This window comes from Lepisma saccharinum, chromosome 14 (assembly GCF_977018435.1).
Source record: "Lepisma saccharinum chromosome 14, izLepSacc3.1, whole genome shotgun sequence".
Classification (NCBI taxonomy): Eukaryota; Metazoa; Arthropoda; class Insecta; order Zygentoma; family Lepismatidae; genus Lepisma; species Lepisma saccharinum.
In genome coordinates this window covers 24556379-24570173 of record NC_139242.1, presented here as the reverse complement: position 1 = coordinate 24570173, position 13795 = coordinate 24556379, and the positions used below count along the sequence as shown (strand labels likewise).

General features: G+C 37.8%; 1 protein-coding gene across 3 annotated transcripts in view; it reads left to right on the top strand.

Annotated features, from left to right (window-relative positions):
• Window positions 1-12083: 12083 nt before the first annotated feature.
• Window positions 12084-13795, top strand: part of LOC145998728 (uncharacterized) — a 37733-nt gene continuing 36021 nt past the window's right edge. For all 3 annotated transcript variants that reach the window (XM_083135255.1, XM_083135256.1, XM_083135254.1), the window contains exon 1: window positions 12084-12310. The gene's annotated coding sequence lies outside the window, so the exon portion shown is untranslated. The remainder of the gene's footprint in view (window positions 12311-13795) is intronic.

Genomic DNA, 13795 nt, shown 5'->3' with positions numbered 1-13795 from the left:
CTCAGAGACTTCGTGCCGCGGAAATGGGGTAAAGCGAAGGAGGCCCCTTATATCTTTCGGTTTCGTATCATAGTCATTAAGGAAGGTATTTTTCAAAATGTAAAGAGGATACAGCATTTACCTCGATAAAACTTGATAAAACATGAAATATTAATGATGACAGTGTAATCCAAGAAGTCGCTGATCAATCAAGGGATTCCTATTTGTTTGTCAGGTGTCAACACAATATTTTGCAAAATGGTTAACGTAGGCAAAGATTGTCTGAAGTGATGCAAGAGTCTTTCATTTGAAGCAAATAGAATCCATGGTGGAGTAAGGGACCCATTTTAATGTTTTAGCAAGTAGGCATAAAAAATTTTAAATGTTTACACAATTCATCAAAGTGTAGATAATATGTAACCATTATTATATAATTAATTTTATTTTTCTTGCCTAACACAACACAATGATGTTCTTGGATTCTCGTTAGATTCCTTTGTGCGTAAAAATCTTGCATACTGGAAACTAGAGGAAAACATTATGAAGCACGATTTATAAACGTCTTCCTTAATCAGTTCTGCAGAGAAGCCCAAAGCTGTTGGTACATATTAATCGTCTATTAACATTATTGACCTGTAAATATGACGTAGATACAGTCCCGATTAGCCTATTTATGTTAAACTTTATCTTTGTATTCTTTGGTAGTCCGGAAAGGTCATTATCTAAATACTGTTATTTGATGTTGCTCGAACTTTTTTTGTTCGTTGGAGTTTCAAGATATCATCCCTTTCCTGTTACTTATCACTTTTGGAGCAGGGGGAGGGAGGCATCTTCCAATGCAACACAATATATAAAAAATTTGCCCCCTCTAGGATTGACTTCGGCCCCCTACTAAAAATTCCTGGCTACGGGCCTGCGTCACAGAGAAACTGGCTCTGGCGGGATTGTAAACACGAGAGTTGGGGGAAGAAAATGCCTGTAGGGCCTTCAAAAGCGGGCCAAACCTGAATCAGATCCGCGAGCAGTTTGGGCATCGGGGTAATGGTTGCGGTCGTAAACTTGGGAACATTACGACAGTGAGTGAGTCCTAACTCAAGGTTACCCCCCCCACCTCCTCCTCGAAGCCAATGCGTCGCTATTTTTCCACAGAAGATTTGAATCTGAAACCTGCGAAGATTGACATAACAGCTACTGAAGGGAGCCACGAAAGCTCAATTGATCATGATAATTAGAGACAGTGGCGTAGTGGCCGCCCGGCAATGCAGGTGTGGCGAGGTGTAGAACCAGCCCCGCAATATTCTTTCTCTCTCTCTGCTTCTGAAATTTTATATAGCTAGAAATTCAACAGGAAGTGTCGCTTATGAAATAATTTAATTTACAAGACAGAAATCTGGTTTCCAGTAACATATGATACGACATCTTCGATAATAAGCAGGGGCGTTCTGGTTCGGCCAGAGGGGCCCGGCTAACTTAACATATGTGTCCCCTCCGAAATGCAGAATTAACTTCCTTGCTCGCAGGTGGACATCTATAGGAAAAATCCCATATCTCATAACTAGACCTCGGATTTTTAGATCCTAAAAATCCTGAAATAGGTCCTAAAAATCTTAAGTTAGACTCGAAAAATCCTGAAGTAGGTTAAAAAAAACTTAAAATAGTTCAAAATTTCTGAATACTGCTGATTAGGTATAGTCACCGGCAATGAAAATGGGACACATATATCCTGAAATATGCACTATCTTGCATAACGTTATGTGTGTTGCCTAACCCTACGGTTATGGCAGAACTCAACATTGGAAATTTGCTATTAAAATCCACTCATCGCCGTATAGTTAGGCACCAATCTGTTTTCATGTTATCCACAGTAAAACTCCGCAATTTTGTCTGTGAGGATCATCTTATATTCTGAAAATCTTACAACAAAAATATAGTGAGTGGTGCAAACTTCAATGCTGAAATGTTAGTTTGCAAGGCGTGAATGCCACAAAGCATGGAAGTGACACCAAAGTGAGCAAGACCACACAGATCAGACCACTTTGTATTTCACAGGTAACAGTGGAACCTAAAATAGGTTCTAACAAGCAAAATAGGTTTTTAGGCACTAAAAAACTTTTCTTGCGTTTTTTAACGAAACGCTGACATAACTTATTATTTCTTGCATGAATCCAGTATAGAAAGATCCAGTTACTCAACCAGTCGTTGCTTTGTTGCTGCACAATATAAAGAATTAAATTTGATAAATCATGAACTTTTATCACTAATTTTAATTTTACGTGTGGTATTTGAATGTAACTTCACATAAAATATTTTCAAGATGGCTCTAAGCCTTTTTATATTCAAATAAGAGCTGAAAAAAACTCTAAAATAGTTTACACCTGTTCCATGTTACTTCAAAGTGGTCCCAAAACTCAGTTTGATGTGGAGTCAAATTATCCCTTTGCCCTAAGGGTTCACAGCGTATGGGTTAAATGTTACCATTATTTGGGGGCATTTTGTGAAGTTCATTTCTCTTCCATATTGAAATTCTGTGGACATTTCCTTCTTTCCAGTGTGTTTTTATTTTATGATCTACAGTGCTCGAAGTGGATACTCCTATAGCTGGTATGCTTGGTCGAGGAGTATTGGATTGATTTGGTGTTTTAAGTCCACTTTATGCACAGTAAGGCTAATCGGGAGGGGACCTACAGTTTAAAGTGGGATCCGAACCACTTGTGCCTCCACCGGGTATCGAACCTGGGATCCCTTGATTACAAGGCGACGACGCTACCACTGCGCCATCGGGGAGGCCTCTTTGTCGAGGAGGGTCTTTGTGTAGATCAGCATGGAGACAATGAAGAAGTGGGGGATGCTTATGCAAATTATCCTAGCAGGAGGGGATGGTTAATGGAAATGTACATAACTGGGGGAAAAGCACCCCTCTGCACTCCTTCTCCACACCTACAACTCCCGCACTGATGATCTATTATTAATATAAAAAGGTCTTGTTTCATGAAATATATCGAAAAGAAATGCTATTGTTGAAATTATTATTAATAATGTCCACTATTATTAAAATTGAAATCCTTTTCGGAATTCAGTCTTTCCGATCGACTTTCATTGAGTGACGAATTTTCAGTGAATGAAGTCCCATCACCGCCCTATTACCCGTCTTTCAAGGCTGGAGTTCCGCCATATTTCCTTCTACTAGATTTCAATTGAACTTGTGATGCTGGGTTAACACTGGAAATCTAGAGGTCCAGTTCAACCCCCAAAACAGAAATGAGCACATTGTTGAATACATTAGTTACTATTAGTATTAGAAGGCTAATGTGAGGGGATTACTTCATATCATACATTTTAGTCCGATGAGAAGGTCCGGAAAAATGCAGATAGATACCTCAAAAAAATTTAGATCCAATTTGTGCAATTGAAAACAATATTGATTTATTAGTGCGCAATTAATTTCCCTGGACGCCATGGCATTCTCTCTTTCACAACTTTTTTTAGATCATTCGTGCCCAATGGCTGGCTCCCGCCGCCCTTCTGAACTTGATGAAAACAAGAATAGCAGATAATGCGAGCGAAACAAGCAAGAAAATTTTACAAAATGAATTTTTATTTGCATAACATTTGAAATCGAAGGGGTAATTGCTCGCATTAGCCCCTGTCCCCCCTGTAGTTGAGTCACTGTATAATGCAGACATATTTAAGCAATATATGTTTACTTTGGATACTTTAGGCCAGTGGCGTACGCAAGGGGGGGGGTTACAGGGTTTAACCCCCCCCCTTGAGCTTGTAAAATATTATGAAAAATGCCGTGGAAAAAAATTTAAATGGCCAATTTACCACAGTCAAAGATCTGGGTCAATACTATTACTATTACTACATCTACTACTACTACTACTACTACTACCACTAATAATAATAATAATAATTTGAATTATTATTTCCATGTAGCATGGAGAAAAGCACAGCATTCCAAGCACACGCGTCTTTCAGAGTGATGCCTTGAAAATAAGCACAAGTTCTTGAAAGTAAAATAGGAGGGTAACTATGATTTAAAAGAGAAATAAAATGTTTTGTATTTCAGTTGCAACAATGTTCAATACTCTGGCGTACGCAGTTTTTTGGAGGGGTCCGGAATAGTAAATGTGGATAACACATGGCTTCGTTTTGGAGGGCAGGATGCATAATAAAATATTTCATATTTTTGGAGCTTTTCAGTCTATTAAAATTGTATTCAAAGACAAAAATGGTAATTGGGACTCACTTGAAAAGAGGTTTCGTATTTACACATTTTGATTTTTTAAAGTTCTTAACGGACTTTTATTTGAAAATTCTGATTTTCTCAAAATTTTGGTAGGGGCTGTAGCATCATCGGTAGAGGCATGCATATTTCGTTTTTGACAAAAAGAAAACGAAATTTGAAATAACACATTGCAATGTTAATTTTTAAGGTTTCTGAAAGGTGTGAGGTGCATTTTGCTAACCTGTTTTGTCACGAAATGATACGAAATGAACTGCAAAATGCTAAATAGACTCTTAAACACGAAATTTACCGTTTATATACCAACGCGACACTTTCTGAAGTCTGAAGTATCCTGTGTATTATGCAATTCACGGAAAATTGATTAATTTTGCTGTAAATATTTGAAAAGCAAAAATGGACTCCTCTATACAGGAATAAACTTAATATTCTGGTAATGATTTAATGTGCTATTAGAAGGGATATGTTTATTTTGTGTAATAGTGCAGTTTTTGGGATTATATTCACATTTTTAAAACCAAAATGTAATTTTACATACCGCTTTTTCACCGCTATAACAGCGAAATTTCATTTTATTTACAGCTTTTGAACCCGAAATTTACTCTGCTTTTATACTGAAATTTTGCTTTTTTATTTACCAAAAGTATGTGCCTCTAACCATCGGCCATGCCTCTACGTACGCCAGTGTTCAACGAACATGTATTTTTTTGTGTGAACAATGAGAATTAACTAAAGAAAGTTCTTGGTTTGTTGTTAGAGGCTAATGTATAGACAAAGGCTAGGTGGACAAGAATACAGTCACCAGTCTGCCTTCCCATTGTATTATTTACCGCAGCACGTTTGAATGTGTCTCTTTAAAATGTTTCACCTTGTTGACTAGACAATTATTCAAACGACAATAAGCTTAACTATTGGAAAATGTTTTGTTGGTAAGAAAAGTGAGACAATCCAGATGTGAATTATCGGGGAGATTTATGCGGGGAAGAAGCCTGAAAAATTCCAACCAATTTCGGGAATCGAATCCGGATCTCCCGCGTGATTGTCAGATGTCCTACCGACCAGACCACCGCAGCTTCTTGGATGAGTTCCATACTTTAATTATTTCAATTTATTTTAATATATTTTCTTGTTTTATGGATTTTCTTCACCCTTAAAATGTCTCACCTCGTTGACCAGACTAAAAACAAAAACAAAAAAATGCTCCCAGGATTTGATAAAAATTGAATGATTAGAAAGTAATTTCTTTCTATTGTTTTCATAAATGGTATATTTATGTAGATCTCTACTACATAATAGTAGTAGTGGTATTAGTAGTATTATTAGTAGTAATTCAGCTAATTAATTAATTATAAGTATTATTAATTAATTGTGATTATTATTATTTAATTAAAGTATAATAAATCAAAGGTAATGTGAATTTAGAGAAAGTTTTAGAAATAATCCCCCCCTTGACGAAATCCTGCGTACGCTACTGCTTTAGGCTCACTGCCATTGTTAGTCAACCTTATTCTGCACAGTTGCTCGACTAACCTTGTGTTAATGCGAATACCACGCACCCTTCCCCCTTCCATCCAAACCGATTCTAAAGGCATAAGAGATAATGTTTTATTTCAACCCTATCGCCGCGATCACCCACAGGTAGGTAGAAAACCTATACATAATAACCAAAACTAAAAATCAATAACAAGTCAATCAAACGATAGTTTAAAGTGGGATCCGAATCACTATGTGCCTCCACCAGGTATCGAACCCGGGACTCCTTGATTGCAAGGCGAAAACGTAATCACGGCGCAATCGAGAAGGCAGTTATAAATATCTGATACATAAAAAATATCAAATAAATTCCCTTATATGTATTAAATACTAATGTATTTTTACATGTTTAGTAATTTACTTTTATATTTAATAACATTATAAATATTAATCATATAGGCTCTTTCTTCTCAGTTGCTTGGTAGAAAATTTGTAAAGTTTCATGCACATACATAATATATATGTATAGTTTGTGTATGTCTGTGTAGACCACAATCTTCTTGCGCCCCAACCCCTGAAAAAAAAATCAATCTTCAATGATTTCGCGCCCTGGTAGGGTATGTAGCTGCCTGGCAAAGTCCTCATTCCGTAAATTCACGAACTGCATGAAATCAGAAAAAGACATATATTCCCCCCTCGTTTTCAGAAAACCTGTTTCACAACCCAACCCTGTCCTTTCTGTGGTGAAGGACACTCCAGTGGGACAATGAATCTCCCCCCCTATTTATTGCGAGCAGCAAAAGAAGACGGCCGCGCCATCTACTGGCCACCGATGGAAATGCAATTTCAAAACGCAGCGAGGTTTAAATGTAGCTTCCACTTCTATTCCCTAACTTTTCTATGGTACTATTCTGCATTGCGGAACATTTATTTAGGTGAAATTATGAATTTCTAACGAAAATAATGTCTATTTCTTACATTAACGAGTACTTACTGTTCTTCCTTATTTCCACACAATATGGCGATAGCTTACCCGTTCATCGCGCGTTGTGCCAGTGTATTGTCGATTTCGAGAGTGCATGCAGTGTTGCAACATTGTTCACCGAAAAATACCTAAATTAAAAAAAAAAAAACTCTTCACGAAAAAAAGTTCCATTTTTGACATAAAGAGTAATTATTAAACCACTGATGTTAGCCCAAAAAACCATTGACGTTAGCCCCAAAAACCATCCACGGGTAGCCCCAAAAATTCACGATAGCCCCATGAACCATCACAGGGACGAGAAATGCCTACTAGGTTAGGTTAGGCCTGTTAGGTTAGGTTCCATTAGCACTCCTTTCGTTCAATTTAGCATATACGGACGACACGTCATCTTATAGCAAAACGACGGCGTGGGTTGAAACACTGACTACGGCATTTATGTCATCAAACACATGGAACATTGTGTTCTCATGCAGAAAGCAAATGGCAGCAGCAGCAATTCGCGATTAAAATTACCACCTGAGCGCTAGTGTCGCTCGAAAAGCAACGAAAAATAACCAACCTAGAAATAGAATTAGAAAACGTTCTCTCGAAATTGCACAAGTTGAGTACACTACCCCATGGGAAGAAGATTTCCGCTTCTGTGATTAATGATTGATTGACTTGCTTTATTTTACTTCGCTTTTTGTGCCACTTTTGGGTAATTTGCGAAGATGAGGATGAGTGATGATATGATGAATGAACACTCACAAACATCCATGCTCAAGCCAGGATTCGAACGCAGGACTCCTGCCGTCGTAGCTCGATGTGCTAACAACTCCGCCATTTTCCTTGAGTAATTATGCAAATGATAACAGAAACCGCTTTAGAATTTGACAAGCTAATGTATCTAAAGCGTGTAGATCATTGTTAATAATTTCGTACATACCTCGTTATCTTTCATGAATGAGGGTTGGCTTATTCTTAATTATAGACATGTGTTAGCGGCAATCCCCCTCCTCCTGAAGTTTTATCTTGCAACATACATCTATCACGCACCGTACTATGACTGTCTCCGTAATCTGATACAGGAATGAGAATTGTTTCCAAAGAGCTCCGGAAGGAGTAACGTCGATCCCGAGGGACATTTGTTACCGCTTACCAGTCAATCGGCCGAATTTTGACCTGGCAGGGATGAAAAGTACATTTTCAAAAGACCTCCGAATTCCCTTAACGGGACGGGCTATAAAATCATTAGCGGCAGCTCCTGCGTTGCATCTGTTTTCGACAGGTAAGAAGTAGAAAAATGAGTACAAGTCTTGCTTTGGCGTTCATGCCACAGGAAATTTGGGAGCAGTGTTTTAAACTGTAAGCAAAATTTACTGAAGAACACTTTTGCAATATTTGCCATCAAATTAAAATTTCCAGTAAAATACAGAAACATTTGCCGGGGCCAGTGCCCCCCCGTGCCCCCCTCTAACGACGTCCCTGGTAGGCAGTGAGATGGGGGAGGGTAGTCACATTGTATCTAAATTCCACATGAACATATGTCTTTGTGATATAGTTCATCAAAGGTTTTTTTCCTTGTACCCAGAGTCAAGTCCAGAATTTTTGTAAAGTGTGATATGACCGTTAGGGGCGGGAGGTTTTTTTTTGGGCCGAGTCTGCTGCCACGCACGTGTCAGTAGTAAGAATAAGCATCAAATTTGCTGCTGCCACGTAATTCGTCTGCTAAGAGGATGTTACAAATCTTAAGAACAGATTAAGACGAGAGAAATGCAAGTTTATGATTAGTGGGAATGAATGTACAGGTAATTTAGAACCTTTTTCTTTAGAAAGCATTTAGCGATATTATTTTAATGCTAATAGAAATTAACCTAACTACGAGAGCATTTAGGGTTATTATTAGAAGAATGCTGAGGGACCTAATCTTAAAACATTTTTGTGAAAGTAATCGCTACAACTTTACAGTATGTGTTACAGACGTAATGGACATTTCCACTCAATTTTTTTTACAACAGTTTTGGAAACTACATCCTGGAAAAATGATCCCTGCAAGTTCTCGCGTTTCTCTGCGTCCAATTTAAGGCAGAAACGAGACTTCCAAAGTTGCGAGGCTAGCGTTGCGCTGAAAACACGCCGCCGCCATGTTACTACGTCACTCCTTAGGGAGAGCTGGTTTGTCGTCTGCTTCGAGCGCCCAGTTCCGAATGGGTAGCCCACGGTGAGCGAACACGTGCAACAGTTTTACAAATCCTGTACCGATTTAAATAATGGAAGAAGGAGCGATAGGAGAAAGGAAAGCTATGCGCTATGCTTTGTAATGATCATTCTTCTATGAAATATCAGTGCTGCTCACGTGCAAGATAAATGAAAGGGTTCAGCTGCGTGTGTGTTCTCAGGCCATGCGGAAAATATTGCTTATAAAATTGGTTGCTACCAGACACTCAAAAATATTTTTTAAACTTATATTTATAGATATTTACCGTAACCTATGTAGTGCAAAATAGGAATTTTCACATTCTTCACTTTATTTATAAAGCCTATTTCTTTCTTTTCCATAAAGCAATTTCAGTTTGTGTTCCAATTCTGTTGCGCAAATTATGATCAAATATTTTTGTGCAGATAAGAGAAAATACACAGAAGATTACATTAGTTGCACAGTACATATCTATACTTAGTTTATGTATAATTATTACAAGGAAATAATGTGTATAACCATGGGCGTATTTAAGGGGGATTCAACGGGTCCAACCCTACTCTTTTTTTGGTTCACTAAAATTACCAGTTTCCTTGTTCTATCCGCTTGTTCATAAAAAATTCCTTCGGACTTATTTCATTCTCTTAAATTAGAGACGTATAGGACGGGATACGGATGGGAAGGAAATTTCGTAATTCCACACACCAGATGGGACTGCAGACCAATATCTGCAATTTCCTGATAGTTTCGGAATTTCTGCGATAAGAAACTGCATTGATACTATCAAATCAGTTATTTTTCCCCCCCTCGAATCATATTAAAGAAATTTGGTTCTTAAAAACGTAGTGACACAAGATGAACAGAAAAGTATCAATACTTCGTGACTACAAATACACAACTTTGTCGGGTCCAACATTCCCTTCCCCCCATGCTCCCCAACAAGCTTCCGGCCAGCAGTGTCCTGAATTTTCACTTACGAAACAAAGCAACCCTAATCATACCAAAAGTTGATCCATCCCTCCCTCCCCCGTGAACTATATGTACGCCCATGTGTATAACAATATCCTATACTGAAATGGTACGATATAATTATTTTGAATTTTGTACTGCGAAAAAAGACGCCTCATCTCGTTACCCCGAACGCATTAATTGGTTGGTTCACAACTCCACCACTAAGGATCCTATCGAGACGAGACATGGCAGCCTTGGTCTCGTTCTCGTTGAGAGTTGTAAATGTCTGTCTCGTGTTTATTTGTAAATGTCTCATTGACAGTCTCGTCTCAATTTATAAACATCCATCTCGGTTTGGGAGGGCAATTCTCGTTCTCGTCTCAAGTCTAGAAAAATATAGAATTAACAACGTATACAGAGGCTTATCATTATAAATACAAAAAAAACCCTTTCTTAATATATATATATTTTTTTGACTCCTCGTTTCGACGGTACAGCCCTCAGAAACTAAATACTATCCTGCTTATATATGCAAACCAAACTGCAGATTCAAAATCACGTGAACTGGTGTTGTAATTATTATACACAAAATTCATGATTTATCTGAGGAAGTCGCATGTTCCAGGTTTGACTCTCGACCTGGGCATGACTGTTTCCTTGTAAATGACATTTCATTGAACTGGAAATTGTTACATGGGAGGATGTTTGCTCGAGACTTTGGGGACAGCTAGGGGGATTCTTCTATTGTTAATGTTAGTGTTGCTCACGAGACGAGGCATGGTCCGTCTCGTCTCATAAAAGGAGATGGGACAAGTGAATGTTTTCGAAATGAGATGGGACAGAAGAAAAAATTCGTCTCTTATCATGGCAGGTTGGGTGATACTTAGATTGTGCAGTTGGTGGTAGTGTGTGTGTGTGTGGGAGGGGGTTTACTCCTGAACCTCGACTTCGAATACAGCTTGTAGTTATTCATCTTCATTGTAGCGATTAGCCAAAAGTGGGAAGAAATGGGATGTTAGAGATGATACATAATAAATTAACCATGCGGTTAAACAAAATGAACGGAAAAGCGACGTAAAAGTAGGCTAAATACAAAAAATTGCAATATATATTGACTGAAGAAAACTGGCATTTACTGCAGGAAATTTAAAAACTCTCCGTACCTTTTTATACCGTATCAGGTATCACCTCTTATATTGCAGAAATTGGCGTGTAAACCAGAGTGTTCTAAACGTAGTATCTATCTTAAAATTTGCGAAGAAAATGTTATGACGAAAATTATTGTAATTCCAGAAAAGGTATTTCTATAACATTAAGTTCTTCCCAGTCAGAACTAACCTATGTATTCGCAATGAACAAGGCTGTTCACGTGTTCAGCCATTGACTGTTACAAGGTTTGCTTTGTCACCCTAACGGGAAAACCCTCTACCGAGTGGCTGAATTATAGTAAATACTACTATACTGCTAGGGCATAATTCATCTCCAAGAAATGGAGCACAGATTTTTGCACTGGAAGTTGTAAGATACTTGTTTTACACAGTAACAAGTGAATTTTCTTTCGCTTCCGCGGCTCGTGCTAAGTTGACGGGACGAGCAGAAGCCCCGCCTGCACGCATTTCTAAGTGATGACGTCTGACGACCTCCTGTCTGTGGAGAGGACGTTTTCAAATCCGTGACGTAGTAGGTGAATTTCAGCGGTGTTTGAAGGCGTGTTTCTCGAGAACCGAAACAAATATCGCCGAGATATTTTGCACATCTCCTGTTTGTGTCATTATCTGTAAAATGAATGGATTTAAAACGTTTTTCATGTCAAAGTGGAAATGTCCATTGCACATAGCATGATGAAATCACGATAAAACAAAGAACGAGTCTACTGCCACGCGCATCTTTTTTGAGGTTCCAGCAGAAAAAGAACGTGGCAGCAGACACTGCCTTTTGTTTTTTTTTGCATCTTTTCTTTTAGTAATGTGTTCTTTTTTTCAGCATTTGGAGATTTTTCTACAAATACTGGGCCAAGATGAGATATGCCCTCACCAACACCCCTGGTCACGCCCACATCACCCCTTTGGCTTCATCACATCGACAGTAGAATCAATCTACATTATAGAATATATAAATAACTGACAGAATTATTCATTATCAACACCCGTGCAAGAAAACCTTCCGTAAAAAATTACTTGAGGAATTCTTTCCAATCATCTTGTGTTCTTTTTCTCTATGACTTGGTACTATTGATCGAAATACGATTTCAATTGTTTTCATGTTTATCATTTCTGTCACCCTACGGAATGGTTATGAAATTGTTAAAATATTAAATTTAAATACATATTATGGTATTGTCTCCATCAGAAAAGTGCAACTAGAATATGCACACGTACATGGTGATTCTAGCACTACACCGAGTGAGAAAACTTTCCTAGAAGATTAAGAATAAGAAGTCTATCATCATCTTAGCACAGAGATCTTAGTCTCGACTGAAGTACTTCAGTTTCGGATGCGAGTGAGTAGCAATATTTAAATCCAAGACGTTAGAATTAGTTCATGTATTGCTTCACCTGAAATTGTAGAACTTCATGTAATCGTGTGGAAAATAAAAAAATAATTCATATTGGGAAGTAAACTGTACGTAGTATAATCGACAACATGATTTTTCTGATATCCACCCACGATTTGCTGCACGAAATGCCCTATTTCTTCTATGAAAGGGTATCTCAAACATATAGGCGTTGTTGGAATAGATGAAGAGTAGATTAGGCAGCTAGATTCCGTATCCTGACGTAGTAAAACAGAGCACAATCACCACCTTTCTTCGAATGTTTGACAAAATTGTATTTTCTCTGAAAGATTTGTGGGTAAAACTATCGAAGCCGGGAAATGTCTGTAACTCTTTTATTCTGTAATTGTTTACATTTGTACTTACCTCTTCTGCATTGCTAAAATTACAGGAGAAAGTACTTACAGAATTGAGTTCCTGTGTAATTTCGGAAGGTCGTAGAAGTGTTTTCTCGCATTTTTCAATGTATTTGGCCGTGTATTTTCTTTAATCGAGGAAAACCGATGTTGTCCGTATATGCTAAATTGAACGAAAGGAGTGCTAATGGAACCTAACATAACCTAGTAGGCATACCTCGTCTCTGTGATGGTTCGTGGGGCTATCATGAATTTTTGGGCCAATGTCAATTGTTTTTGGGGCTACCCGTGGATGGTTTTTGGGGCTAACGTCAATGGTTTAATAATTACTCCTTATGTCAAAAATTGAACTTTTTACTTAAACAAAAAATTCAAGTGTCAAACAAACTGTCTTCCCCCCCAAAAAAAGTTCGAAAATGTCATTTTGAGCAATTAAAATACACAATTTTGACTTTAAAATTTATTATGAAGGAATCATATTTAGAAAATTACACAGAAATATAATTGTAGTCTATAATGTGCTTAACATCACAGATTTTGTCTCATTGTCGTAGGACTTACCAGAGCTGAGATAAAAAAGTTGCCGCTGATGCTTACGAATGGAGAAAATGACTCGTGCCATGATAAAAAAAAATGCCCGCCATCTTCAAATCGGTGATAGTAAAAATAAAATAACAGTGGTTCTGAACTGTCAACATATGAGGCTCACACCACACAAAAAATAAACTTTTTTAAAAATGATCAAGCAAGCATGTTGTATGACTTTATATGGATTGACCCATTTGGGAAATCAAGGAGATAGTCTTGAGTGTAAATTTGGGACCTAACTTGTCCAGTACATTCTAAAAGTGTTGCAACTCTAAATGATTTCTCTGACCATAAAGGTTAGATGTATGGGGTAACACTTTACTATACCTGAGACAGATTTCTTCAAATTTACAGGAGAAAGTACTTACGCAAATCATTTTCTGTAGCGTTGTTGATGTTCGGGAATGTAATTTTGATTCATTTTAATGCGAATGCATGTGGTTTTGTACGAAAATCTATTTCCGACGTGCTATTGCTGCCGCCGCCA